At 47.3% G+C, this 27081-nt stretch overlaps 1 protein-coding gene across 8 annotated transcripts in view; it reads left to right on the top strand.

Annotated features, from left to right (window-relative positions):
• Positions 1-24946: 24946 nt before the first annotated feature.
• Positions 24947-27081, top strand: part of myo18ab (myosin XVIIIA b) — a 70661-nt gene continuing 68526 nt past the window's right edge. For 7 of the 8 annotated variants that reach the window (XM_080845242.1, XM_080845241.1, XM_080845237.1 and 4 more), the window contains exon 1: positions 24947-25084. The gene's annotated coding sequence lies outside the window, so the exon portion shown is untranslated. The remainder of the gene's footprint in view (positions 25085-27081) is intronic. The other variant, XM_080845236.1, reaches the window with a different exon arrangement.

Here is a 27081-nt window from a genome sequence, read left to right as displayed (position 1 = left end):
TTACCATTCATGACTGCGGCTTCAAATAGGTCAACCTGAACATTACATAAATGGCCCTCCTGAGATTTGTGTGTATTCAGCATTGGTTGCTTTATGATTATGGCGTGGCCCTCTGCCCCAGAGTTAAATGTGTTTTCATGTTGTGCATCTGCAATCCCTGTCAGTACAACACACGCAGGGCTTTACTGTCATAACTGTATGATTCCTTCGCTGGGCCCTTCTGAAATGAATCCAAGCTTACATCAAATCTCTGAAAGTTAACTGTACCCAGATTCTTTCAAACATCAGTCAAGGCAGTGACACAGCTCAGCCTCTGCACGTTAAAGCACCACAGACTCTAATATAGCATCACAAATGCCTCTCTGAGTCACCAGTGGCTGGCTTATTACTAGTGAAAAGTGAGTCAGGGTTGGGATAATAGTTGGTCGTTTTTACTGCTCTGCTCCATAATCATTACCCCCCCCACCCAGCAGGCTAACCTGAGCAAGTTTAATGGGCTGTGTCTGGGTGGTGTGGAGGAGCTGCTGATTGCAGGGGTTTTGCAGCTGTCAAGGTGGTGCAACGCAGGGCGCCAGGTAACACCACACACACACCAATGTGTCCTAGCAGGGAAAAGCACCTAATGCCTGTCTAGAAGGTGATGCTTTACAGAGTATGAGACACAAACACGCCATAAGTATTGCGTTGCTGTCTACAGTTTATGGGGAATACACAATGTTGCCTCATGCTTTGGTTTGCGTCTCTGGAGCCCAGGTGTGACTGTGCAAGTCTGCCTGGAAACATGGTACAGAGAGGCAGCACGCATGTTTGTTTTGTGTCGTGCTGTCCAGCATATGGTGCAGAGCACCCTTTCTTATATCCTTGACTTGCAAGCTCTCTGCAAGCCAAACAAACCTAGTCATTGGAGCTTAACGTTTAGCTCCATACACGCACGCACACACACACACACACACACACACAGATAGAGCAGTGTTTTTCAGGTTTGTGGACGCCATGAGACAGAAGCTGCGGCCTGGCCACCAGTCAAGGCGGCAGCCTCTCAGCCCTGCCTCCGGGGCCTCCGCTTCTGCCTCCCCTGCCTCATCGCTAACCTCAGGGAGCCTCTGGGAACTTTCCGCCGCATTCCTCATTGTGTTTGTCTGTGACGGCCCGGCCTGTGCCCGGAGGAAAGGCCAAAAGGGAAATGGACAATACTGGGGCTGTTGTTGTTTTTCAACGGCACCCACTGATTTCTGGAATGGCCGTCTTCCTCTGCAGATGGATGCTGTGAAGGACGATTGTGCTTCTCCGGGCTCCATTTTGTACTTCTGGCAGCCTGTGAATTGTTGACCGGAAGCCAGTGTGGTTGACACTAAAGATGCCAGAATGCGCTCATTGAGTTGTGCTGGAAAGCAGCGCAGCGCTAATCAGCTCAGTGAAGATAGAGATAAAGATAAAGCACTCAAAAAAATTGTGAGACATGGCGAGGAGAGGCCCAGAAACATCCTTTTTAAATCCCAGATGAAGTAACAGATCTGTGTTACGCATTCTTCAAGTGTCTCTCTTTTGACTGTCTGTTTACTTGGAAGTTTCTGTTTAGTGGGGACCATCTGTGACAAATTAAGTGATCCAGTTTTGTGTGTGTTTTTTTTCTCTCTCCTTCCCATACATTGCTTAAACTCAGGGGAGGGTTACTGCACACTCTTCTGTCTTTGGTTATACAACCAATGTTCCGTCAGAACACTTATTCTCCTTCCTCAAACTCTCATTTTCCTCTGTCTTATTTTTCTTTTGTTGCTATCTTTTTCACTCTGCTACTTTTTCTTTTCCTCCACGTCTCCCTCCGTTCCCTCTTTGGCTGCGGCCTGTGGTATGTTTGCTGCCTTGGCATCAGTTCTGAGTAGCCTGGGATCAATTTAGTCTAACTGAATATTTAATATGCGTGTATATGTAAAACAATCTGGGCTGCTACATTTGCACACATATGTGCTGGCGGTCTGCCCGTTAAGATCCCAGTCTGCGTAATTAATGGTAGTAATTAGCAAATTAATCTGTTCCCCAGACGGGCTCCATTTAATTTACAAGACCAAAAATTTGCCCCATTGTTCTTCATGCGTTTGTGGTCTTTATGTGAGTAAGTGTGTATGTGTATGAGACCGTGAGTGTGTCTGTGTTTGTGTGTGGAGTGGCATGAGACAGTGTTGAACTTGAGAAGTGCTGGCGTTCCTAAGCCCCCCCCCCCCCCCCTCCCCCCCCCCCTCCCTGCATATGCATGTGCCCTGCTTTCACTCGTTTAGTAGATTCAGAGTGACAGAATCAATGGCCATCCAACACAGTTCCCCTGAGGTCCTGCCACTAGTTGGTACATGTGTGCGTGGTCAGTTGTAGAATCCTATCCAGGCTAATACACACATAATCACACACACACGTCACAGCTCACACCCTTCCACTCTGTAATGTGCAACCGTGCTGTTTTGTGTTACGTTTGGCTAGTGGGCTATTGTCTTTCTCCCGAAAAACCACAAGTTCCATTCAGGAAGCAATCCTGATTTGATTGGCTCACGTTTTATCTAAACCTCCTCAACGTATCTGATCTCTGAACTCAAACATACTTTTTTTTTGCCCCGGTGCTTGGCTACATTTCTTTCCCCTTGTCCTTTTCCACCACCGCTCTAAAACCTCACTGAAATAACTATCGACACAACAGCACATTGTGTACGCCGCAGTGTTTTTCATCACCCTTCAAAAGTCCAGCTTTCCAGACCTGATGATAACAACTATATAAATCTCCTCCAGCATTTTCCTAGTGGTAGTAAAATGTCAGCTATTTCCTGTGGCTTTCGCCTTCTCGCTGGTACCACTGTGCGTTCTGGACAGGGCTTTGGAGCGGGCTATTATGAACTCCCCCATGTCTTAATACTGTACTCCCATGATCATTAGCTCTGAATGCCTCACACTGTGCCAATGGGTCACAAACTGGTAATTGTCGCTGACGAGCTTGGCACCCACTCGGGCTAAACTGGCATTCTTTAACCCTCAGAGTATCGACGACCATAGAGTCAAATTAGAAGTGGTGCCACAAAATAAAGTTAAAATCCATGTCTTAATGTTTTCAAATGCACTCTACTTTGTTGATGGTGTGTTTAAACATGCATGAACGCACTAATGGATTGCTATGAATTATTTAATTAATGATCGAGTGAATGAATGCATTAACAAATTAATGAATGATTGAATAATTGAATGAATGATGAAGTAGATAAACAAGCAGTTTGTCGTAGCTGCAACCGTACTTTCCCATCCACCTCTTTGCATTGCTGTTCATTGGGGTAACAGTGCTACTCAATGACCTTTACGAGCTTGCTTTGTGCCAAAATGAATAAAACTATTAGAGAGGCCAATCTCGTAGGAAGTGGAAACGTGCTGGGTGTGTGAGGCCTGAGCGAGATATGGAGGAAGTAATTGAGCTCATTACGGAAACCCTGCCACATAGACCGGGCACACTCGTTTACCTGGGTTCAGGACCGGGAGCTCCATTATGTCCCTGTACAGTCTGTGATCCCACAAACCCACTGATGGTGTTGTCCGTCCTTGGTCTTGGTAAAAGTTGGTCGTTGAGTTAGGGAGGAGTGCTGAAAGGCGCTGAGTGAATGGTCAGTCATTGTGGTCTGCGGTTTACCCTCCCAAACTATTATTGTAACTCTGCTGAGTGAGCTGGCAGGCCTTTTGTTTACCTGTCTCGGAGGTTGTGTTTCCTGTATGAAAACCGAACTGAGGCTGTTATTTATGCCCAAGTGGTTTGCTGGGCACAAGGTTTTTTTTGGGGTTGTTCTGGTTGGTTTAGTTTCAGTTTTTGGGAAGTTCTGGATTCATTGACTTTTGATGAGCTGGTCAGACAGTTATAATTTTAATGATGGGTGATACACTGCTATTTGTTTGTTTTGCGACACTCAAATAAACATGGTAAAATGGCCACATGGGGATACAACCTCAGCACACCAGTCAGTTTAATTGGTCTTGACAAGTTTCAGTTGATGTGCCCTTTTCAGGAAACCTCAGCAAATAAACACTGAACGTTTTAAAAGGAGTACCTCTCAAATGCAGTAGGCATACAATAGCACACCACTGACATGCTTTAATGGCTTTTTATTTTGTAGTAGCTCGATGAAGGAGTTTGGCTTTACCTGTTAACAGGTCACCGTGTGGGAGGAGCAGACGCCATGCAGTCAGCAGGTTTGAGAGTACTCAGGCGGAATGAGGAATGTTGTTCTCCATAACTCTGCTGCGCCTCCGGCCGTCATCGGTAGCAACTGGGAAAGGTTTACTCCCCTCAGAGTTCCATTCTGGTATTTGTGGAATCTGCTTTGGAACAAACATGGCACTTCCTGCCTGGGTCTCCAGAGAAGGCCGCTAAGAGTGGTGGGATCCTGGTCTGATTCAGAGACAACGAGAAGAGAGGGGAGGGAGGAAGGGAGGGAATGAGGGACGTGGAGCCCTGCACGCATACGTCTGAACCTCGACGTAGGTTTCTGTGCAGGACTGTGTTAACTGTACACAGAGGTTGTTTATTGACATGTTTATTGAGCTCGACCAACATGTTCTTTCCATCGGTCGCCTCTACATTTCATTCCCTGTAATTGCAGTCCTAGTAAAGTTGTGCAAGTTGTAGTGCATCTCATGGGACGAAGCATATTTTAGGCTAAATTATTGTTTTAGGTTCGGAGCATGGAGCCTAAGGCAAACTAAATAAATGAATAAAAAAACCTCAAAGAACTGTGTTGCATAAAGCACTGGTATTTGCCACTGGGTTGTGAGACTGTTAACACCCACACCACACACATACAATTGAAGAACGCTCTAAGCTCCCATGGCCCTCGTACTCAAGAGAGAAGCAAATCATGCCCCCTTAGCTAATTGCTATTGCTAATCTTCAACACCATTAACAGATGCATCTTAAGTAGCCATTGTCTGTCGACCATAAGTGAATGGTGAATCAAGTGACTCAACTTCCTTCCCTGGCCCACTTATGCCACCTGGTTTTTCACTCACAAACAAAAAGTCACAATTAGAGGGGAAGTCTCCGGAGGAAGGGGGGGGGGGGGGGGGGGGCTAGGGCCCGGGAGCAGACGTGTCGATCTGTGCCCCCGTGGCGCGGGGCTCGTTAGAGCAAAGATATTTCCTGCCAGGATGGACCTTTCAGCAGTGTCATGAGAAAATGCACGCCTACCACCCCCATCACGCCAGTCCCAATGCAATCAGGCCCCGCACATCCTGCCCCATACCCCACTACAAACACACACACACACACACACAGTTGCACATTCAGACACATTTTCCCAGTCCTTGTCCGGTCTTTAGCGTATCTCATCTACTTGGCCAGCAGAATTGAGACAGAGCTTTGTGTTGTGCTTAAGCATTTCTTCATGTGCTGTTAAGGCCAGGCCAAGAGGGACAAAGCCTTGCTTTTAGATGTGCTCCCTAACTGCCACTGACCAGAATGAGTTCCCTAGACTGCTTGCCCTCTTCCCTTTCTCCTGTGTCTGACTACATGTCTAGTGGATTGATTCATTTTTTCACTTCTAAATATAGAGTGGCTGGTTTGGACCCTGGTTAGCATGGCTGTGGAAATCCTTGGGAATTAGGGTAGAGAATGAGCAGTGTTTCTCGAGTGTCTCTGAATTAGTGTTGAGGCGGCACCCCCCAGGAAATCCATGGGATCACCTGCCCCTGGGCCATAAGAAAAAACATAGAGTACTTACTGTTGTCCATGTTAGTAGTGTTTGACAGCATCCTCAGGCAGCACATACCAGGACTATGCTCTTCCAGAGTCTTAAGCCCATCAGCAGAACCTTTGCCTTGGGGCAGGTCAAGGGTTGGTTCTTGATGATGTCCCTGAGGGCACATTTATGAGTCTGCATGATGTGTTGACCAGGCAGATGAGTTGGTAAAACTCCACCCAGTTCAAATGAAGGGGATACCTTTCATAATGTGGGAACTCTTTTGCCCATGTCATAGATGGGGTCTATGTTTTTTAATGCTCCCATCTCAGCCACCAAGTGTCCTGTTATGCGTATAACATTTCAATTCACAGTTCACATTCTAATGTGAAGGAGAGTAAAATTCTTGTTTGACAGAGACCAACACAATATTTCATAGCTTATGCCAGAAATATAACTCCAGCAGAAGGTGTTTTTTGGTAGCCTATTCAGTCTGTAGATGCCATGTTAACCAAAGCTATTTATTTCCTAATGTGGTAATGTGGTGTAACTTTCAAGTTCTCTCAGGAGTAGAGGGAATTTGGACAAAGAAGAATGGAATGGAATGCTTTATGTCTCCAGGCTTGTTCCTTTCCATTTAACTTGGAGAAAGAGCAAGGCGGGGGGTAGCTTGGGCTGAGGGACAAACACCGCTGATTTCTGATGGCTCATAGTTTATCGTTTCTGTTGGGAGCAGATTTCTCAGATTTCTTGTGCCGTTAATGGTTAGGCTACTCTAGATGGATGTCTGGTGTCATGCGTATTACAGTGAGCGTGTGCCATTGTTTGGCTGCTGATCCGTGCAACTGAAGAAGCTCTAAACTTAGCTTTATCTTTGAGAGAAGAACAAACCCAGCTGGGTCACAGATTGCGAGCTTGGAGTTGTAGTGTCACCGGCAGCTCATTCACAGCCACTGCCAGTTCCCTCTGACATGAAAACAGAAGGCTCTCTTGATTACGTCCAGAGAAGACTTCTGCCATCACAGGGGCTGTCGTGTAATCTCAGCGCCTCGACCACCCCTCGAGACTGTAAGCCCCTTTGGCCACCCCCAAACCCACCCAGCCACCCCCCTCCCCTCCCCAGTCAACACAAGCAACCCCCTTAACAAGCTGCATTTGTTTAATCTACCAGATGTTCCACCAGCCTTCAGAGATCCCGTGCTGAGATTTAATCCGCATTTCTCCACAGAGCCGGATTAGACACCCCCGGGGTCTGTAATAGGGTGCAGGGTTGGTGTTAAGCAAATTGATCAAAATTGGGTAAACACAGGCTTTTGTCGAGGTAATGCATGACTGCTGCCACACCTCCTGCTCTGCATGGGTCCACAGTGTTAGCACACGTTTGAGGAGATGCTAGCAATCCATGTTTAGCAATCTCACCGCGAAGCTGTGTTCAACAGTAGCTACAAGCCCATTCCTGGGTGATGAAAGACACAGGTCAGGGTTGCCACTGTCTGAATGAGGTTCATTTCTAGCTGATGTGTCTGTTAGGGTGGATGAGCTGAGTGATTAGGGAGAGGTGTCCTTTTACACTACTTGTGGGCCTGTCAGCACTGCTGTCAGAGCAGGTGTTTCATGCTATAGCCCTGCAGACATTGCCAAACCAAACAGGTTGAATACTCAACGTTTAACTGCTTGGAAAGGAATCTCTCCTTTTTAATCATCAGCCAGCACAGCTACCAGGGGAAGATCCATGTTTATGGAGCCCTGTTAGAAGTGAATGCGGTTGTACGTCTGATTGTCAACAGTTCATTCAGGCTGTGAATGTATATGATTTGGGGGACTATCCTGAAAGTGTAGAGAAAATTGATTTAAAACGAGTAGCAAGTTTACAAGTTTATCTGAGGCAGCTGTTACCATAGTGTAATCCCTCTGTGCTGTAAACAGATGAATCCACCAACGACTTGGTGCATCAGCCTTTTGCGGAACCGGAACTATTTCCTGATTTGCTGCATGCAAGTGCCATAAATTCAGTCTGTCCTCTCTGTGTGTTTATGCAGGGAAGGTTTCTGTTCCACTGTACCACTATTGTATGCTTTTTTACTTTCTCTAACGCAGAACTGTAAACATTATCCCACAGCTTGTTTTTTAATAGCATAAAGTGGTCCTAAGTTTACAAGGAACACAGTGTGAGGGCTGGAACATTATCAGATTAAGACACATTATTCAATTGCACCTCAGACAGGCCTGCTGAGACCTATTCTCAGAAAACGGGAGAACAACCCACGTCTTGATTTTTTTCTCCCTGCTCTAACAGAGGGCCTTACTTATTGACTAGAGCTGCTTCTACTAGTGAATTTATGCCATGCAGATTCTCTCTGCATTCCTGTGTGAGTGTGAACTTGATGTGACTTGGTTCTTGCTGAGCATTCAACTGACAAGACCGGGGCTGCAAAGTCTGCCGTGACCTCTGCAAGTTTTGGAACTGGAAAGTTTTTCCTCAACATCTCTCCTTTTCCAAGGTTCAACTACTGACTAGTGGATTGGGGCTAATGTTCATTCTTGTCTTGAGCATCTTCATTGCCTTTTACAGAGGCACCACCAGGATCACTCCATTTTTTTCATTTTCAAATCTCTACATTTACTCTACATTTACTTGAGTACTTCCGATTATTCTGTAACAAATAGAAGAAAAGAAGAAGTAGAAAAGCCTTTATTGTCATTGTATTTGCATACAACGAAATTTGGAGTGCTTCTCTTGTTGTGACGAGGGACAACATTAACACAACAACAACATATAACACAACAATATTACATATCTAAAAACAGTAGGAATAGCATACAAATATATATTTAAATATTAAGAGTGCAACAAAGCGCTGTGTAATAGATTAAAGAATATATATACAGCCGCGGAAAAAATTAAGAGACCACTTCAAAATTATCAGTTTCTCTGGTTTTACTATTTATTGGTATGTGTTAAAGTAAAATGTACATTTTTGTTTTATTCTATAACTTACTGGCAACATTCCTACCAAATTTCAAATAAAAATATTGTCATTTAGATTATTTATTTGCAGAAAAATGACAATTGGTCAAAATAGCAAAAAAGATGCATTGTCTTCAGATCTCGAATAATGCAAAGAAAACAAGCTCATATTCATTTTTAAACTACACAATACTAATGCTTTAACTTAGGAAGAGTTCAGAAATCAATATTTGGTGGAATAACCTTGATTTAAAATCACAACTTTCATGTGTCTTGGCATGCTCTCCACCAGTCTTTCACATTGCCGTCGGGTGACTTTATGCTACTCCTGGCGCAAGAATTCAAGCAGCTCGGCTTCTTTTCATGGCTTGTGACCATCCATCTTCCTTTTGATCACATTTCAGAGTTTTTTTATGGGATTCAGGTCTCGAAATTGGGCTGGCAATGACAGGGTCCTGATCTGGTGGTACTCCATCCTCACCTTTACTGGCCTGGCTGTGTGGCATGGAGCATTGCCCTGCTGGAAAAAACACTTCTCAGAGTTGGGGAACATTGTCAGAGCCAATTTCACAGTAGGTGCAAGACTCTGTGGCTTGTAGGCCTCTCCAGGTCTCAGTCTAACCATCAGACGACCATGTGTTGGGCAAAGCTGAAAATTGGACTCATCAGAGAAGACGAACTTAGGGACCTCCAGTCCGCTTTGCTTCAATCCTTATGGTCTTTCACAAACCTCAGCCAGGCAAAGTACAACGTTGTCCCGGAAGAAAAACTTGCTTCCTTTTGCTCTGACAATGTTCCCCAACTCTGAGAAGTGTTTTTTCCAGCAGGGCAATGCTCCATGCCACACAGCCAGGCCAGTAAAGGTGTGGATGGAGTACCACCAGATCAGGACCCTGTCATGGCCAGCCCAATTTCGAGACCTGAATCCCATAAAAAACCTCTAAAAATGTGATCAAGAGGAAGATGGATGGTCACAAGCCATGAAAAGAAGCCGAGCTGCTTGAATTCTTGCGCCAGGAGTAGCATAAAGTCACCCAACTGCAATGTGAAAGACTGGTGGAGAGCCTGCCAAGACACATGAAAGTTGTGATTTTAAATCAAGGTTATTCCACCAAATATTGATTTCTGAACTCTTCCTAAGTTAAAGCATTAGTATTGTGTAGTTTAAAAATGAATATGAGCTTGTTTTCTTTGCATTATTCGAGATCTGAAGACACTGCATCTTTTTTGCTATTTTGACCAATTGTCATTTTACTGCAAATAAATGATCTAAATGACAATATTTTTATATGAAATTTGGTAGGAATATTGCCAGTAGGTTATAGAATAAAACAAAAATGTACATTTTAATTTAACACATACCAATAAATAGTAAAACCAGAGAAACTGATCATTTTGAAGTGGTCTCTTAATTTTTTCCGCGGCTGTATATATACTTACATACTATATAATACCACCACAGCACACAGTATAACAGAATACATATATATAAATACAATATATACAACAACAGTACACAGAATAATAAATACAGAGATGGTACTATGTGTGACTTGCAGTCAATAAAGTGATTAGTGTTTAGTGCATGTCTGTATTTAGTGTTCTGATGGCCGTCGGGAAAACGGTTCCCGTTGATGTAGAGTGGGGGTGGATCTGCACTTTGCCTTCTGTAGTCCAGAATTAATTATTTCGTTTTTGTGGTGTTCAGTGAAAGATTTTTGTCTGAGCACGGCACTGTCAGTTTCTGTACCTCATCTCTGTACGCTGATTCACGATCACGGTGGTGTCATCAGCAAATTTAATGATGGTGTTGGTGGGATGGGTTGGGGTACAGCCATGAGTGTACAAGGAGTACAGTAGTGGGCTCAGTACACAGCCTTGTGGAGAGCCAGTGCTTAGCGTGATGGTGGAGGAGAAGTGGGGGCCGAGTTTTACAGTTTGTGGGCGGTTTGTTAGGAAGTCCTTTATCCAGGTGCAGATGGAGGGGGAGAGGCCTAGTGCAGTTCATTTGCTGACTAGTATGTCAGGGATGATCGTATTAAAAGCTGAGCTGTAGTCAAATATCCTTTTGCGAAAAATATACATGTGCGGTATCCCTTCATGGTGTCATGCCCTGCAGTGCCAGGCGTGTGTAACAGAACCCACCAGCTAATACAACCTGAAAGCGAAAGCGGAGACTGTTGGGTATTGTTACCTTTGTGGGTGTTTCTGGATGCATTACCAAAGACCTCTCCAGACCAGTGGGCATATCTAATCAGGGTAGGAATGCATCCTAGTTGGGCATTGGTTCTGGATCTGTCTGATGGGTCCTTGCAGAAAGTTTTCTTTTCTTTCTTTAGTTCTTTCATTTCACTCCAATGAGTGCCCTCACCACGTGGCTCTGAGGTCATGTACTCCCCTCACTAGGGGAGCTTGAGGGCTTTTTAAGCCTGTTGCCATGGAAACAAGCGCAGCGTTGGCTTCCGTTTGTGCTCTGCAGCTGAAGGGAGGCGCTCGGCCCATCCCGAGTTATGTTTTCTCTTTCTTTCTCCCTCACACCCTGTCTGCATGGCTCTCAATTATTTAGAGAGACTTACTGCAGGCTGACTGAATTATAGAAGAGCTGGACAGCACATGCTAAAGGGGAGACAGACAGACAGAGAGAGAGAGAGATGGAGAGAAAGAAAGAAAGAAAGCCAGTGGTCGTCTTGACGTCTGTCCTCGTTTGTGCTTTGGGAATGGAAGGGAACTTTCGTGGAGCCATTGGATGAAGCCGCTCAACCCAGCTGTTTTCTGCGTACATGTCCTCACCTATACTGACAGGCTGTTGTGTGCTGACGATCACACAGCCAGACAGGCTCATTTCACCCTGGAGATACAGCACATACATGTGAGAAACTGCAAAGGGGCTCTGTCCCTGATTCACTGCTCTCTGATGTGATCTCCCTCCCTACCGAAAATAATGTGCACTAGGTTAAATTGCCTGAAAACATTACATTTGAAGCGATCTTCAGACAGCTCTCAATTTGAAAGAGATGAGTGTGTGACTGTTCTTTTTATAAGGCAAATGTACGGTTCTGCCAATGTGAATGTGTTTCCTTCTCTCCTGTGAGTGAAGTCTTTCAGTGGGTTCCTGATAGACACTGGGGGAGCTGGTCACGTGACCACTGGTCCTTAGGGCCTCTCTGCGTTGCCTGACAGGAAGCTGACCCATCTTCATGACGACGGCTGTCATCTTAGCCCTGGAGGCCAACAGAGATCATCATCAGTCCTGTTGCCTCAGCAATGACAAAGGCTCTCTCCAACTCTTGGTTTCCTCTGGCTCAGACGTCCCTAAACAGGGCAGGAGAGGATTTGGGCTGACCTCGTCATCACTGTGTTACGGGGTCTGTCGGCAGTGTGATACTTATGAAGCTGGTATTACTGGAAGTCAGATTAGCATCGTTCACACTGGTGGGAGGCCTCTCGAGCAAGGGCCGACAGGCAGCAGGCCACTGGAACTTCACAGTGGAGAAGGGTCTGTAGCAAGACCCTACATTTTCACAGAGCTGTGTCATAATAGCTGTTTTCATTGGAGTACTTTGTTTTAAACAGATTTTCAGGGTGTAATGGAAGTATCCAGAATATAAGATTTCAGTAGCGCCTCCCGTGATTGCAACCAGCCGAGTGTGATTGTTCTCCAAAACCTTTTTTGTAAATAAAAAAGTTGCAAACTGCAGCCTTAAGCCCAGGGGAGCTTAGCATGTGCTGGGTTTGGAGGGATAAGAGAGCCTCTCACACCCACTTGAGAGCTGCTCCTCAGCCAGGCCTTGCTCAGCAGGACCCAGCGTAAATAAGCCGCCCCAATGTTTGTTTGGTAACACACGCTCGGAGGATGCGGTTGCCTGGCGCTGAAATAAGAACAAACTGCTACGGATCAGGATGCTGTTTACTCCACTGACGGACATGGCTGTGGTGTCCGAGTACATCCATGGGGGATGGTTTGCTAGAGCTGACCAAGCCAGACCAGTCCAATCAATCCAAGCCTGGCATATACTGCGCTACAATAAACCATGTCAGACTACACTGCGGGCTATTAGGGGCTAACATCATCATCTTACGCAATACACTATACAAAAATGTGCCACTTTTTAAGGTATGTTTGTAATGAGCAACTACATTTGTCTTTCATGTGCAGGACAGATTAACACGCCTGTCGTTCCCACTACTGTCCAGATTATGCACTATGTAGTTCTGTGATTCGGGTCGGAACACCCCGCAAGAAAGCCTTGACAGCATCGCTAAAAGATGCCAGTCAGCATGTTGGCAAGCTTGTATCAGTGCCCACTGATAAAAGGGCTGTTGGCGGTGTTTATGCATGCTTTCTAGGTAGCTAGCTCGCTAGTTTTAGACCAAAACTCCCTAATGTTTCTAACTATCCTGAGGGGGGCAGTTTATTAGCCGTGTGTTTTGGCATCGGTGGAGGGTGCATCAGGTAATGGGAGTGCTGCATTGTGCTGAGCTGGCCCTGTGCTGCAGCATTCTGAGTGCCACCTCAGCCTCCCTCTGGTCTGGGCACTGCTGCTGCCTCTCTCTTTAACCTTCCCTGTCTCTGCGCATACATATTTCTCCCTTTCTCTTTCTATTCCCTGTTTGTCTGTTTCTCCCTCTCCCCTGCTGTCTCACTCCCTCCTTCTCCTCTCCCTCCTTCTCTCTCTCTCCCTCCTTCTCTCTCTCTCTCTCTCTCGTCTGTACCTGTAATGCCCCACACAGAGGCTCCCCCAAGTTGGCAGATGACAAAGCATGACGCAGCGCTACACCCAGTGCCAACCCACCCGGCTCTGCCCTAGTCGTAGAAACGGAGTGTGGATAGTGCGGATTGCTCAAGGCACACACACGCACGCACACACACACACACACACAACCCCCCCCCCCCCCACCAGATGGCTCTGTTTGAGAAGGCAGCTCTTACAACAAAAGGGCCTAGACAGGGCTGAGTGTTAGGCTGGAGTGTCGTGTCGTCGCACCGCTGGGACAAGAGAAAAGACTGTGGCTTCTGTGGCATATAATAACGTGGGACGGAGCACACAGAGGAAAGACCCCTCTGTGACCTTCGTGCCAGAACTATGTGTCACAATTTCCAACCCACACATGTTCTACAAGACTTGATTTGTTTTTGTGTTTGCATTTTGTGTTTGGGGTTGTTGTGTCTTTGTTTTGTGGATATAAAGGGTAATACCCCCACTAACTGATGATCTACTGCAAAACTGTGGTGAGGGGGTATTTATTTATTTGTTGATGATTGGCTCCCAGATGATGATGGACTACTAATGTCCATATTCACCATTAAAAGTCTCAGTTAGTAAACAGAATTTGTGTGTGTGTGTGTGTGTGTGTGCGCTCATATGTGTTTGTTTTTGTGTGTGTGTGCGTTAATGTGTGTTTGTGTGTGTGTGTGTGAGTGTATGTGTGCGTGCGCTCTTGCGTGTTTGTGTGTGTGCGCTTGCTCATGTGTGTTTGTGTGTGTGTGTGTGTGTGTGTGTGTGCGCGCCTGCTCATGTGTGTGTGTCCAGCATAAGTGTGTTAACTGTTGCATGTGTATTCATAATCTGTCCATTCTGTTGCTCACTCTGGCAGTGCAGATGTTCGTTGAGGTTCTCTGTGATCTGTGCCGGGAGCTGTTTGTGTGTGTGTGTGCGTGTGTGCTTGTGTGTGTGTGTGTGTGTTTTTGAATGCCATCATTATCTATTTAATTTCCTTTCCCCCTCTCCTCATGTTTTAGCTGAGGAAAGCTAAACAGAAACACTAATTGCAGTTGAGTGGACTACATGTAGCTATATATAGCCTACATAGTCATAACATCACCTGCCTGAGAGAGTGATGGGGTGAAAAGCGTCATGAGTTTGGCAAGGAAAGAATAAGCTTTGGAGCATTCTGAGAATATGAAGGAACATTGCTCCATGGTCCTATAGGCCTATAGGACATATCATCTTGCTCTGCATACATAAGTCCGTCTGGAGCCCATAACTCATCCAATATGAGGCGATTCACGCAGCTCTTGTTCGCGTTACAGCCGGTGGGTTCTGCGTGGTCAACTGACAGCCATGTGTCGACGGCCTTGTCTAAGGCTCTCCTGAGGGGCCAACCCTGTGCCTCTCAGTCCGCAGTCTAGTTGTCTCTCTCACACACACAAACACACACATACACACACACACACTCACACATTCCAGAGTGTGCTAATAAACCCATTTTGCAACAGCGACCAGGTTTAAGTGAGCAATAGTTGACACTCCCCTGTAAACACGCCTCGCAGCACAACTCAGACACTTGAACTTTGCTAAACGCCTTGCGTCATGCCCACTGTTCGCCTCCCTCTGCATTCTCGCGTGCTGCTCCCGTGCTAAGTGGAGGTAATTTGTCCAACGCCTGTCTTGCGGATGACAGTTATATCTCTTAATGATGGGGCTGCGTGATGTCTCAACTAGGCTTGCGGGAGCCGCAGATATTTGCACTGGGGTCACGGTGGTTTGTTCCAGCATGCAGGGGGGGTGCTGCTGGAGGAGAGGGTCCTGGTTGGCGGAGCAGCTCGTTGGGCTGGTTTGTGTGTGTTTTAGTGTGTGTGTGTGTGTGTATGTGTGTGTGTGGGGGGGGGGGGGGTTGGCAGCTTATGGGTCATGAGGAGGGACACTGTCTTCTTATTGAACTGAGACAATGTTTGCATTCAGACAAGCCATTGCTCTGTGGCTGTGGTGATGACATTCACTGTCTGTTAAGTTGTTACGTTTTTGTCAGATATTGTGAAAGACGTAGAGCAACACCGCATGAGAATTTGAACAGATGTTACACTTCTCTCATAAAGTGACATATTTTTTTTGCTTGCCTCGCTATTAGGAGTAACACTGCTCTGGAATGCTTGTGTGCACTGAGTGGCCTATGAGAACTGTATGTCCAAAGGCGTTTATGTAACACACACCCACCCACCCACACACACACACACACACACACACACACACACACTCACAGAGCCCAGCTAGCACCCAGCACTCTCTATAGTCAATGAGCAGGTCACATGCACTGGGCCGCTGATTTAGCTCACGCCATTGCTTATTGAGCGGCTCCTATGAAGGCTTGAGCCCAATCCAGCCCTACCTCCCTTGCTCTGTTCCTTCCCACTCCGTAGCTGCCATCTGATTGGCTCCTGGTGAGCTCATGCCCCTTTCTATCCCCCATTGACCTTTGACCTAACATTGGGGGTCAGATGTCACTTTGAACCCACCTCCAAGAGTTGTGTAAATTCAGCTCCATTCCTCTGCATTCCACACAGATTAGACCGCAGAGAGGGAGAGGTGGAATGAGAAGGAGAGAGAGAGAGAGAGAGGGTGGGAATGAGAAAGAGAGAGAGAGAGAGAGAGAGAGAAAGTGTGGAGGAATGAGTGAAAGGAAGGCAAAGCAAGAGAGAAAGAATACTGAATTGGTATACTGTGTAAACAAAATGCTGTGTGATTGTGGCCTGATGGATTGGGGTTGCAGTTGAGGAGGACAGACGTCAGTGGACGTGACGCAGTGCTGTGTGTTCTGTCCCTCCACTCCCACTCCCTCAAGGGGTATCTACACTTAACCCCCAGCCATGTCCGGGCTCCAGCCTCCATATCATACATGGCAGATGGCAAACATATACTAGTGGTTGGGATTACCGTTTTGCCGTCTAAAACAACGGTAAAGAGACATTACACATGTTTGCAGTTAGTAGCTGTTACCTCCTTGCCTAGCGTAGGAAATACCCAGAGCAAGTGTGAGGTTTGGATTCAGCAGATCATTCCCACTCTCGCCCATCAGTCACTCTGTTTTGGATGTCATCGACCACTGCTCACCACCCCTCTGTTCCATGTTCTAATGGATGCGATAAATCCCTCCTGACACAGGGCTGCTTTTCATCAGGGGATTGGACGGGGCCTCGTGGGGCCTTGTGTTTATTGTAACAGAATGGGGGAGCAGCAGGAGCAGGCGAGGTCTGGGACTCATCATCGCCCGATCGGAGGAGAGGGTAGCGTGACGTCGATCTCCCCAACCCCACTCCTCACTCCCCCCCTCGAACAACACAGATGGCTCTGTCGAAATAAGACACTTTCTAACGCCAGCTTCAAGCTGACCAGGATGCATCAAGCAAGCCTTCAACCACCCCCTCCGCCCGAGACACAGTCATGTTCACAAACACTCACTCTCTTTTTTTTTTCTCTCTCTCTCTCTCTTTCTGTCACACACTCTCTCTTTCTCTTCCTTTCTCTCTCTCTCTCTCTCTCTCTCACACACTCTATCTTTCTCCTTCTTTCTTTCTCACACACACTCTCTCTTTCTTTCTCACTTCACACACACACACACACACACTTTAAAGCACCGTTAGGTAGAGAAGGAGAACAGTTACACAAGTGCTCTCTATCCCTTGCTGGCCTCAGTGTGTCCTCCAGAGAAATGCCTGCCTGCCTGCCTGCCAGAGGGCAACCCTGCTGCTCGAGAGGAGGCACTCTTTAGAAAATAAGATTCACACACAGGATTCAATCCTTTACCAAAAACATGTCCTGTGCTAGGAGACATAACGAACGACGCGGTGTTGAAATACACTGATACCTCTTCATTAGAGTAGGGAGGGAAGCAGAAGGCCTTATTGGCTTTTATCTGGGCTGTTCTTTGGGAGGAGAGCAGTTTGCTCATGCAGCCATGGCGACCCCTCCTCATCCTCCTTTGTCTTTGCACATCTGTATGTGGTGTGTGTGTGTGGTGCCTCAGGCTGTCAGGGGAGGTTCATGTGTGTGTGTGTGTTCATGCCTGAAAGGGTAGCCACTCCTCCCAGGTTTCTCTGAGACTGGTTGTGGTTGGGGACGGTGGTGGGGTTAGGGGGTGTTTGTCTGTAACAGTGACCCAAATATGCCAGCTCTCTTCACAGCCCCCTGCGCTCAGTGCTCCGTGACGTCCTGGAGGAAGCTCAGTGAGGCATGCGCCAGCAGCCGGCACGTTCGTCCGCAGACATGGCAGCCGCGTCTTCTGGATTTGTCAGACTTCTCCTCAGTGTTCTAATCCCAGCGCTTCAAATATGCAAGTGGTCAAGGGGCTCTTGTTGTTTTTTGGCACTGCTTTGAAATTCAATTAAGGGCAGACTGGATGGCTGTGTGTGCATGCATGTGTGTATGTCTGTTAGCAAAGACCCTTGTGTAACCCCCAGGCACAGACACCCTCTCTCTGTCTCACTGACTTACTCACTCGCTCGCTCGCCCACCCAACCCCCACCCACTCCACACACACACACACACACAAACACACACACACACAGAGTAGCTGATATATCTTGTCCCACGCCTCAAAGTCGTCTCAGGCATGCACAGCCTTGGATCTGCGCCGGATGCACCAGCCATATCATCTTTCTGTTGTGTAAACACTGACCAGTAGCGTTGGTTTACACTAATGCCGTTTCCATACCAGTATGCACTACACCCTCAGTACACAAGCCACTACTAATGTGGAACAGATCTTTATGCTACGGCAGTGATTATCTCAGAACATAACCCTCATAACACCCTGAAATGAGCCCAGGCATACTAATAAGGCTGTTAGTATGTTGGTCAGCTGTGGGATGCCATTGATCCTGAAATGACCATGGGTCAGTTGGTGTGAATTCATCAGCTGTGTTTGTTTTGAGGATTCTCTTCCTACATGATCCGTGATTATTTCAGAACAATGCCCCTTTTTAGCGCCCTGAAAGTACGAGCATGCTAATATGGCTGTGAGTATGTTAATAGGCTGTACTTAAACACAGGGGGTCAGTCGGTGCAAAATCATCAGCTGTGTTTTGAGGATCCTCTCACCATGTGAGCGTCTAAAAATCTGTGCCATTGTCTTCTCCACGAAGGGCTTTGGTCCAAAGGCGTGAAGAGTTTAGATTATAACAGAGTGTCTGTGTTTCAGTACACTCAGCCAGTGAACAATGGTGGAGTTCTTTCTGGTCTGCTAATTAGATGAAATTCCCCTCCGTTCCGTCACTGCACTGAGACTGGTCTGTGAGTCACAGATCTGAGACACTGTGTGGTTGTGTAGGGGTGATCCGGGTGAGATTTACCACCTGCACAGACATTTTCGGTTGCTTCTTGTTGGAGCTTTCTGCTGTGGGTGAGGTCGCTTTTGCGGTTAGAAGGGCGGTTAGTCTGTCTCGCTGTGGTCCGGCATCCATGCCCCCTCCCCGTGAAGAGATGCTATCGCGCTGCATCAACAGCATCCGGGATCTCTGCTCCGCTGCCACAAATCCCCCCAGTGCTAAGAATAGACCTCCTCCCTCCCCGGGGGGTCTGGAAGGCCAGGCGGAGGGACGGCACCCAGGGGGAGCAGGGAGGGTGTGGGTGTAGGGAGGGGGTAGGGAGGGGACGCTGAGGCGGAGGCTGGATGACTGGCTCTTGACGTTCCAGGCCCTCCATCCTCTAACAGGGTGCCTGAAATGAGAAAGTCATTCCAGTAATTGGAGGGCGTGATTGATAGTTAGACCTAGGGTACGTTTACCCAGGGGCTGGGGGTGGGGGAGGAGGAGGTTAGACTGCTACAGACGGATGTTGATGGTAAAGGAGCCAGTGTCGTCTCCCTGCCTCTCCGCCGTCCGCCATCATGGCGACCCGTCACAGCAGGGCTCATCATCCTGCACGTGGCCTGGTCAGACTCTCCGCTGCAGCGTCCCCTGTCTCTGCTGGACCCATCCAGTCCACTCTGGGCATAACTCCTCCTGCCCAGCCCATAGCCCTTTACGTAACGCCAGTGAGTTTGTCATTGTGCCCTGCGTGGATACGTCTTCTTTACACACGCAGGTTTACATGCATCCCCTCTGTAGCCAGTATGGAGCCGGCACGTTCTGAGGTACGGTCTTTTCTATTGTGTGCATGGGTCGTTTCTCTCATCTTCCATGGAGTTTGGCATTTAAAGCAGAGCATTTGCTGTGAGGGAACCAACCACAGGGTTGTCAGACGGCTGTGTTCCCCATGTGCCGGGGATTGTGGGTGGAATGATGGGTTAGTATTGTGTGTCTGCTTGCTCAGCAGTGCATGCAATTAAGGTCAGTGGTGAAGAATGGACTAGACTGTGTGTTTAACGCAATGGCAAGCAAACACTCACTCTCTGAGAAGCCACTGAGTGTGTGTGTGTGTGTGTGTGTGTGTTTGTGCTTCACAAACAGCCTTTCCATTAACTGGTAATTGCCACCTGGCAAAAGAGCGAGGTGACGGCAGTCAGCCCCTCTAATTTGTCGGCCAAGTGCAAGAATGCAGCGTGGGTTGCTTCTGACAGGCTTTCCAGGAAAATGGCATGCCTTGTTCTTGTTTGTTGTTGTTCTTCTTGTATGTGTGTGTGTGTGTGTGTGTGTGTGTGTGTGTGTGTGTGTGGGTGGGGGTGGGTGTGTGTGTGTGTGTGTGTGTGTGTGTGTGTGTGTGTGTGTGTGTGTGTGTGTGTGTGTGTGTGTGTGTGCGTGCAGATGAAGATGCAGATGCAGATGCAGATGCAGATGCATGGGTCCAGGGTTTCGGTCTAATGTCAGGCCCTTTGGCAGCCACAGAGCCCCAAAAACGTCTGTGCAGCTGCACTGTGCCTAGCCGCACCCTCAGAGCCTGGGAACCTCCGTGCTGTCCTGCTGCTTGGCCATGAGAGGATGGTGCTTGTGTGTGTGTGTGTGTGTGTGTGTGTGTGTGTGTGTGTGTGTGTGTGTGTGTGTGTGTGTGTGTGTTTGTGTGGTGCTGTGCTTACTTGAGTGTGTGCGTAATTGCGGTATTGATTGTGTTAGGGCGTGTGTCAGTAGCTTTTTCTGTGAATATGGTCCCGGGTGTGGTGGTGGATGTTAGTAACTGCAGCTGTGTGTGAGTGTGTGTGTGTGTGTGTGTGTGTGTGTGTGTTTAAGTGAGTGTGTGTGTGCATGGCGTGCTGTATATGAATCCACTTGTGCGTCTCCCTGCATATCCCGGTAATGGCCCTCGTTGGCAGTGCTCCCGACCAGTACTGCTGTGGTCATCTAGAACTGACTGCATGGCTCGTTCCAATGACTTCGAACATCAGTCTCCTTCTGTAGTCCTCTTTACTCACCTGCTCCAGGGCAAAGACATCAGGACAGGGCTAGCTAGTGTGGCTCTTGGCTGTTCAGGTGCATAATGTAGGCTAGTCAATAAATAGCAGTTGACCAAAGGTTAAATCGTTTACTGGCCAACAGCTCTAACAGTTGTACGCCGTAGCCCGAATGAACCCGTCCAACTCAAAACGTGTTCACCCTAAATGTATTGGACACCTGTGGAGGTTTATTCAGACAGTGTCTGGGCTGTTAATGACCATAAGGGTCAGTTAGTGATGCTTATTAGCAGATATAAGTACGTTCTCTGTGTGTGTTACTTTGTTTGGAGAACATTAAAAGACCATTTACTCCAGGTATGCCTGTGGACTGGTGTGGAGTAAGTGGAAATTCAAGGGTCGTTTGTGTTTTAATGACGGATATTAAATCCCCCCCCCCCAAATGCAGAAACACACAAACAGATGCACATTAACTGCCTCACGCACATATCCATGCATACACACACACCTGAACACATGCACACACTCAACCACATGTGCGTACACACACACTTGCATGCACATGTACGCAAATACACACACACACATACACACACACAGCAGTAGCAGAAGCCTGTTCGGGAGCTGCATCTGTTTTCCTTGGAGGTGCTGGTAGTGTGGCAGACTTGTTGGCAGACCAGTGATAAGCTTGTCTCTGCCAGCCTTTGGGGCATTCAGGACTGCCTTTGAAGGAATCCCCAGGAGCCCGTGCTGGCTTTGATGTGCTCACCGGCTCCTGGCTCACTCCCCCTCCACTCATGTAGGCTGGGGAACAGTCTTTAACTGTTACACTGAAAGAGTTAGAATGGCCTTGGCCTGGTTCCCTGTGTGTGTGTGTGTGTGTGTGTGTGTGTGTGTGTGTGTGTGATGATAGGACTGTGCAGCCAGCATGTCGACGTGTAGAGAAAATGACATGCCTGATGTCATTTTTAACAACTGCGGACATACTTATTTTACAGTGGGTCAGGGACTTCTCACATCATGTCTTTGCAGACAAGAGTGTGTTGGAAACCTGCTGTGGACTGGACATTTAAACACATCATAATGACGAGTGTCTTTGTTCTCATGGCAATGTGGGCTTTATGGGGCAGCCGTCCTTGTGTTTGAAACAGGAAATATATTTGTCTGGAAAGTGAGTGATACAGTAGATTTAGCGGTTGAATGCAGATAAGACTGTGGTGTGTGTGTGTGTGTGTGTGTGTGTGTGTGTGTGTGTGTGTGTGTGTGTGTGTGTGTGTGTGTGTGTGGTGTGTGTGTGTGTGTGTGTGTGTGTGTGTGTGTGTACATAGGCTTTGAGAACAAACAGGTCAGCAAAGAAACCGGCCCAGGCAGAGTCCTGTTCTTGTCCCAGCATCACTCAGCAGGACGCGGATTCCAGTGATTTCACGGCAGTAAAATGGGCTTCTGGCTCCAATTACTGATTCAGCCACACACCTCCATAACTCACCCAACTACCCCACCTTTACTCAACTCCTCCGACTGCACACGTCCCTGACTGCACATTGCCACACTGACATTCCCACTGCACTCCGCTGAAATAGGCAAAGCCACTGAATGGTGTTAATGTGGCCATGTGAGTGTGAAGCGGGACAAAAGACTTGGCTCAGATATGAGGGTTTGTGGTGTGTTTATTAGTGTGAGTACGGGAGGCTGTGGTGGAGGTTTGCGATTTGTATGTCTATGTTAATGGGGGGGGTTCAGGCCTGTGTGTGTGTGTGTGTGTGTGTGTGTGTGTTGGGCTTGCAGCTGAGCGTGCACCCCCCACCACCCCTTGCTGCATATTCTTCCCATTATCCGCGGGCCGGGGGCTCATAGCTGACATTCCTCACCGATCCGCACGCCGGGCCTGCAGCGTCAGCTCTCCCACGCCAGCACACAACATCAGGGCTCCACTGGGCTCTGCATGGCTCACTTTGAAGTGGGGGTCAGCTAACAAATAGGATGATGGGACTCACTCACTCTCATATACACACACATACACACACACACACACACACACACACACACACTGTTACTCTTGCAGTTTCACCACAAGCATTCGTACTGAAGTATTCTGTCTTACTTTATTCCTCTCTTTTTAGCATACACACTCAACACACACACACACACACACACACACACCAACCACTCTTATGCATGCCAAGGCATTGGCCCTGCCTCTTGCACCACACCCTAGGCCACTAGAAAGCCCCTCGGGCAACGCATGCTGGTCCAGCCTGCAAAGCTGGGGAAGCTTGCTCATGTTTCCGCTAATGCACTGGCGCTAACCCACTAGTGGAGCCGCCTCAGCACGTCTCTGAGTCATGCCTCCGGGTCCTGCTACAACACGGCCTCGCACATGACTTTGATTAGCCTCAGCCCTCTGTGGGAAATGACAGTTGTTTTGAAGGGTAAACAAGCAGTCCATTGTAGAGCTGCAATTACGTCACACTACTACCTGACTCATTCAAAGGCCTATAGCTCCCTCTTGTGGCGGAAGCAAGAAAGTGCAGGGCAGTGTAGTGTGAGTGAAACAGGAAGTGATGCCCTCTGGTGGTCGACATAGGGGATTGTAGCTCTGATGGCCATGCTTTCACTTTTTATCTCTGGCTCCTTTGTAGCAGGAATCTTTATGCCTTTGTGGCTCAGTGAGTAAGTTGAGTAGACTGCTTAATTAGGTTATAATGTTTCTTTTTATGTTACTGTGTGTGTCTGTTCACCATTAATCTTCAAAGAGTGCCACATGAGACGTGAAAGAGTCTCACTTAGGGTATTAAAGTAAAAAAGGAAACTGATGAGATTTTGTGAACTCCATTTAAAGTAGCACTTAATGAAGGGAATTTCTGCAAAGTATACAGAGTGAACTTTTTAGTTTGGAGGAGTTTGTGGTCTTTGAACCATAGTGTGTTCTAACAGAGAAAAGTAGTCAAGAGCCCTTCTTCAATTTTTCTGTGTAGATCTTGCAATGTTCTTGGTACAGACCTTGATGAAAGATTCTCAGTTGTCTGGCGTATGAGCAATTATCATAAGAACTCTTGTAGGGCCATGGAACATAGGTTTCTTTGTGTGGAAAATATAGAACCATCAGCTTTTTAGCAAACACTTGATTACTCTCTTCCTCCTTCAATGGCCACTCTGTCCCCACAGATGCCAGTACTTTGTGGTCGAGATGCTATGTGGTCCCTGTGGACCTATCACAAACAGTCTCCATGCTCCCCTTTTTCAAGTCTTGTCCTTTTTCAGTGCACTAGAAAGTGCTGCAGTAGATGAAATTGGAAAATAAGGACTGAGAATTGCCAGCTTTTAGTCTGTGTGGAATGCTGCCTGCACGGAAAATTCATACATAGTCTAACACACACACAAACGCATACACACACATACACACACTCGCACACATGCAGGGAAGTGCCAAACCCAGCGTCATTTCCTTAGCCCCATCACACCCCACTTCTGTTTTTCTCCTCTCTGTCTGCCACTCCTAACGACAGACCTGGGCGGAAAAGAGACAGCTCACCAGAAGCAACGTCAAAACACGTTAGCATGCAGAGCTAGCCACCTAGCGGTCTGAACCCGCTGAATCAAACCCACACATGTTTGCACATCTGGACCAAACTCGCAGCCCGGCAGACCCTCACAGGATGGCGGATGTAAGACTCTCTTTATTTTGGTTTTCCTCCTCTGGTGGTATCCCTCTCCTTTTCCTCTGGCATTCTTCTCTGTGGCTCTATCTCTCTCTCTCTCTTCACTGGTTTCCTCTCTCTGCTGCTGGTTTGTCTTTGTGTCATCTTTCAGTCTTCCCTCACCCGAGCCCTACGTTCAACAGGCAGCAACACCAGCTCTTAAACACACACACAAACACATGCAAACACACACGTAGTGTTGGCCCGGGCACTGACCGTCGTCAGCTGAGGAGAAGAAGCAACTGCCGTGGGGGAGAAGAAGGGGTGGGGGTGGGGGGTTAGCTACGCTGGCTGGCTGGCTGGCTTGCTAGCTGGCCTCCTGTGGTGAATTCTTGTGGAGCTGGTTGTGGCTGCTGTGTGTGCTGGGGGCTTATTTTTAGACCCTCTGACCCCGCTGTATCACGGCAGCTGTCTCACCCTCGTCTCCCTGTGCAGCGTCAGGAATAGAGGGATCCCCCCCCCCCCCCTGTCTTTGGCCTATCAGTGAGTCCTTGTGGCTGTGGGACAGGAGGTGAGTGTGACGTGGAAGCTCACAGACAGGCGCTCTCGGATAGCCCTCACTGGCCAACCGTTGGCCTCCATTCCATTTTCTGTTCTGGTGCTGGTGCTGCTATGCTCTCCTGGTAACAGACAATCCAGAGGATAGGCTAATTCTAAGGAGCACCCATTTTGGAGAATCTGAGGTAAGGAAGCAGCTCGGACATCTCACCCAGCTCGGTTTCGAGGTGCTTGGGAGAGTCTCTGCCAGGGAGTGCTATGGAAGAGCTAGCTTACGGTGCTGCCTTAGTCAGGGCCCAGGCCCCTGGGCACTATTTTTAGAGGAAGGAAAGATGGTGGACAAGTGCTTTAGCAGTGAGACTTGTTTGTTTCTTGCCGGTAGTTTTCTCAAAGAATGAATGGGACTGTAGGCGAGTGTGTGTCACAGCTTACACTGCTTCCTTTTCGATTGTTTACTCCAAAGTCAAAATGTCTACAAGTGTTGCCTAGCGCAGTGTTAGCGGTGGCTCTAATGATGTATACCTCCCTGGCACATGTTAAAGCTTAAGGTTGACTGGAGACTTTTGTTTGCTGCTGTTGAGAGATATTGTATTTTTATGAGGCTAAATGTGACCTCAAACTGTCAGTGCACTCACACATTATCGGTAAGACACATCTGGTTCTAAATGGCTATTAAAAAATCATCCTGCTTTCAGTTGCTTGTGTATTGGTATTGAGGAAAATGCCGGAATATTTCCTTCTTGACGAGGTCGAGGCTTAAACAGTCAGAGACTCTCTTTGTAGAGTTCAAAGATAACAAAGGAAAGCGTTGGTTCCTTCCTTTGAATGTACTGAAGCAAGTGTCAATTTGGACACATGTGTATATTTGTTGTTGTACGCAGTCCAGTGTTGATAGCCACAGTGAAGCAGAACATAAGAGTGAGTGTCGTGATTTTTTGAGGTTTTATCAGTTGGAGAAGTTGGTGTTGACTCAGCACTGCCATGCATATGTGTCTCTCCCACTGGCTTCTTTCGGTCAATCTCCTTACTGTACACTTGATATCGAAAGTGTTTCTTCTAATCTACTCTGCCAGTGGGTTCTTTCCAGACAGCTGCCCCACTTTAAGTGTGAAGATGTCAGAGCCCTTAACATTCTGATACCCACCCGTCCCGTCGCCCTCCCCACTGCCTCATGCTGTTGGATAGTGTTGGAGTAGTTAAATTTCATCCCTTGGAAAGCAGCAGGGTCTTTCCTCTTGACTCATTATTTATGACACTTGTCAGTAAGTGTACATGCGAAAGGCTATCGCTAGCCGTTGTCAACAGTGCTGTTCGATCATCCTTCATACCAGCGCCATGTTTATTTGTGTTTGTATAGCTTGCCATATGATGTAGTTGATATCTGTGTCAGCCATTTTGTTAACCCTTAGCCATTATTCCACTGAGATGCCCTGAATGTGGGCTGCCTCCATGCACCCAGGTGATTCTGCTTTTAAAAAAAGCTCAGTGCTCAGTATCACAGCCAAGTGTCCAGAGATAAGCACAAGCCCTTTATTTAGCTGCCTGCTCCATGGGCAAAGACTGCCTCCTTAAGCCATCTGTCCCTCATGAAAACGCTGCGGTGTGAAGGAGCTTAAAACAGTCAATGGTAGGCGTCTAGGCATGCATTTAGAGGGAGCAGTATCAGGGCTCAGCATTTATGTAGGAATTGGTCTATAGAAAGCAAGCGGTATTAATGACCAGGATAGGATCTATTGCATTGACGGTCCTTGTTTTGTTTTCAGTTGGACTGTAGGTCATTGTTTTGTTTTCAGTTGGACTAAAGGTCCTTGTTTTGTTTCAGTTGGACTGTAGTTCCTTGTTTTGTAAAAATGCAATTATGCAACCGACTCGCTGTTGTTTTCAATTGAATGAGGATTACATTTTCCTCTAAATCATTTGGCTTCTAATGAAACATTTTTCATTCAAAAAGCAGGTTGTTTCAAGACTATGAATTATATATCTTATCTTGGTTATATAACTGTGTGTCCTTTGAATATAACCTCTTTCTGTTTGTGAAAGATAACTGATTTAATCTCATAATATCTGCAGTAACTGGTTGAAAGCAATTATAAAGAGGCAAACATGAGCTGAGTGATCACAGCCGGCTCACATGAGTGTATGATGGGCATGGCACACTTTCAAGATGCTGTCCTCGTATGTG

This window comes from Sprattus sprattus, assembly GCF_963457725.1.
Source record: "Sprattus sprattus genome assembly, chromosome: 9".
NCBI lineage: Eukaryota > Metazoa > Chordata > Actinopteri > Clupeiformes > Clupeidae > Sprattus > Sprattus sprattus.
Note: the sequence above shows the minus strand (reverse complement) of the source record. Positions and strands in the feature narration are given on the sequence as shown.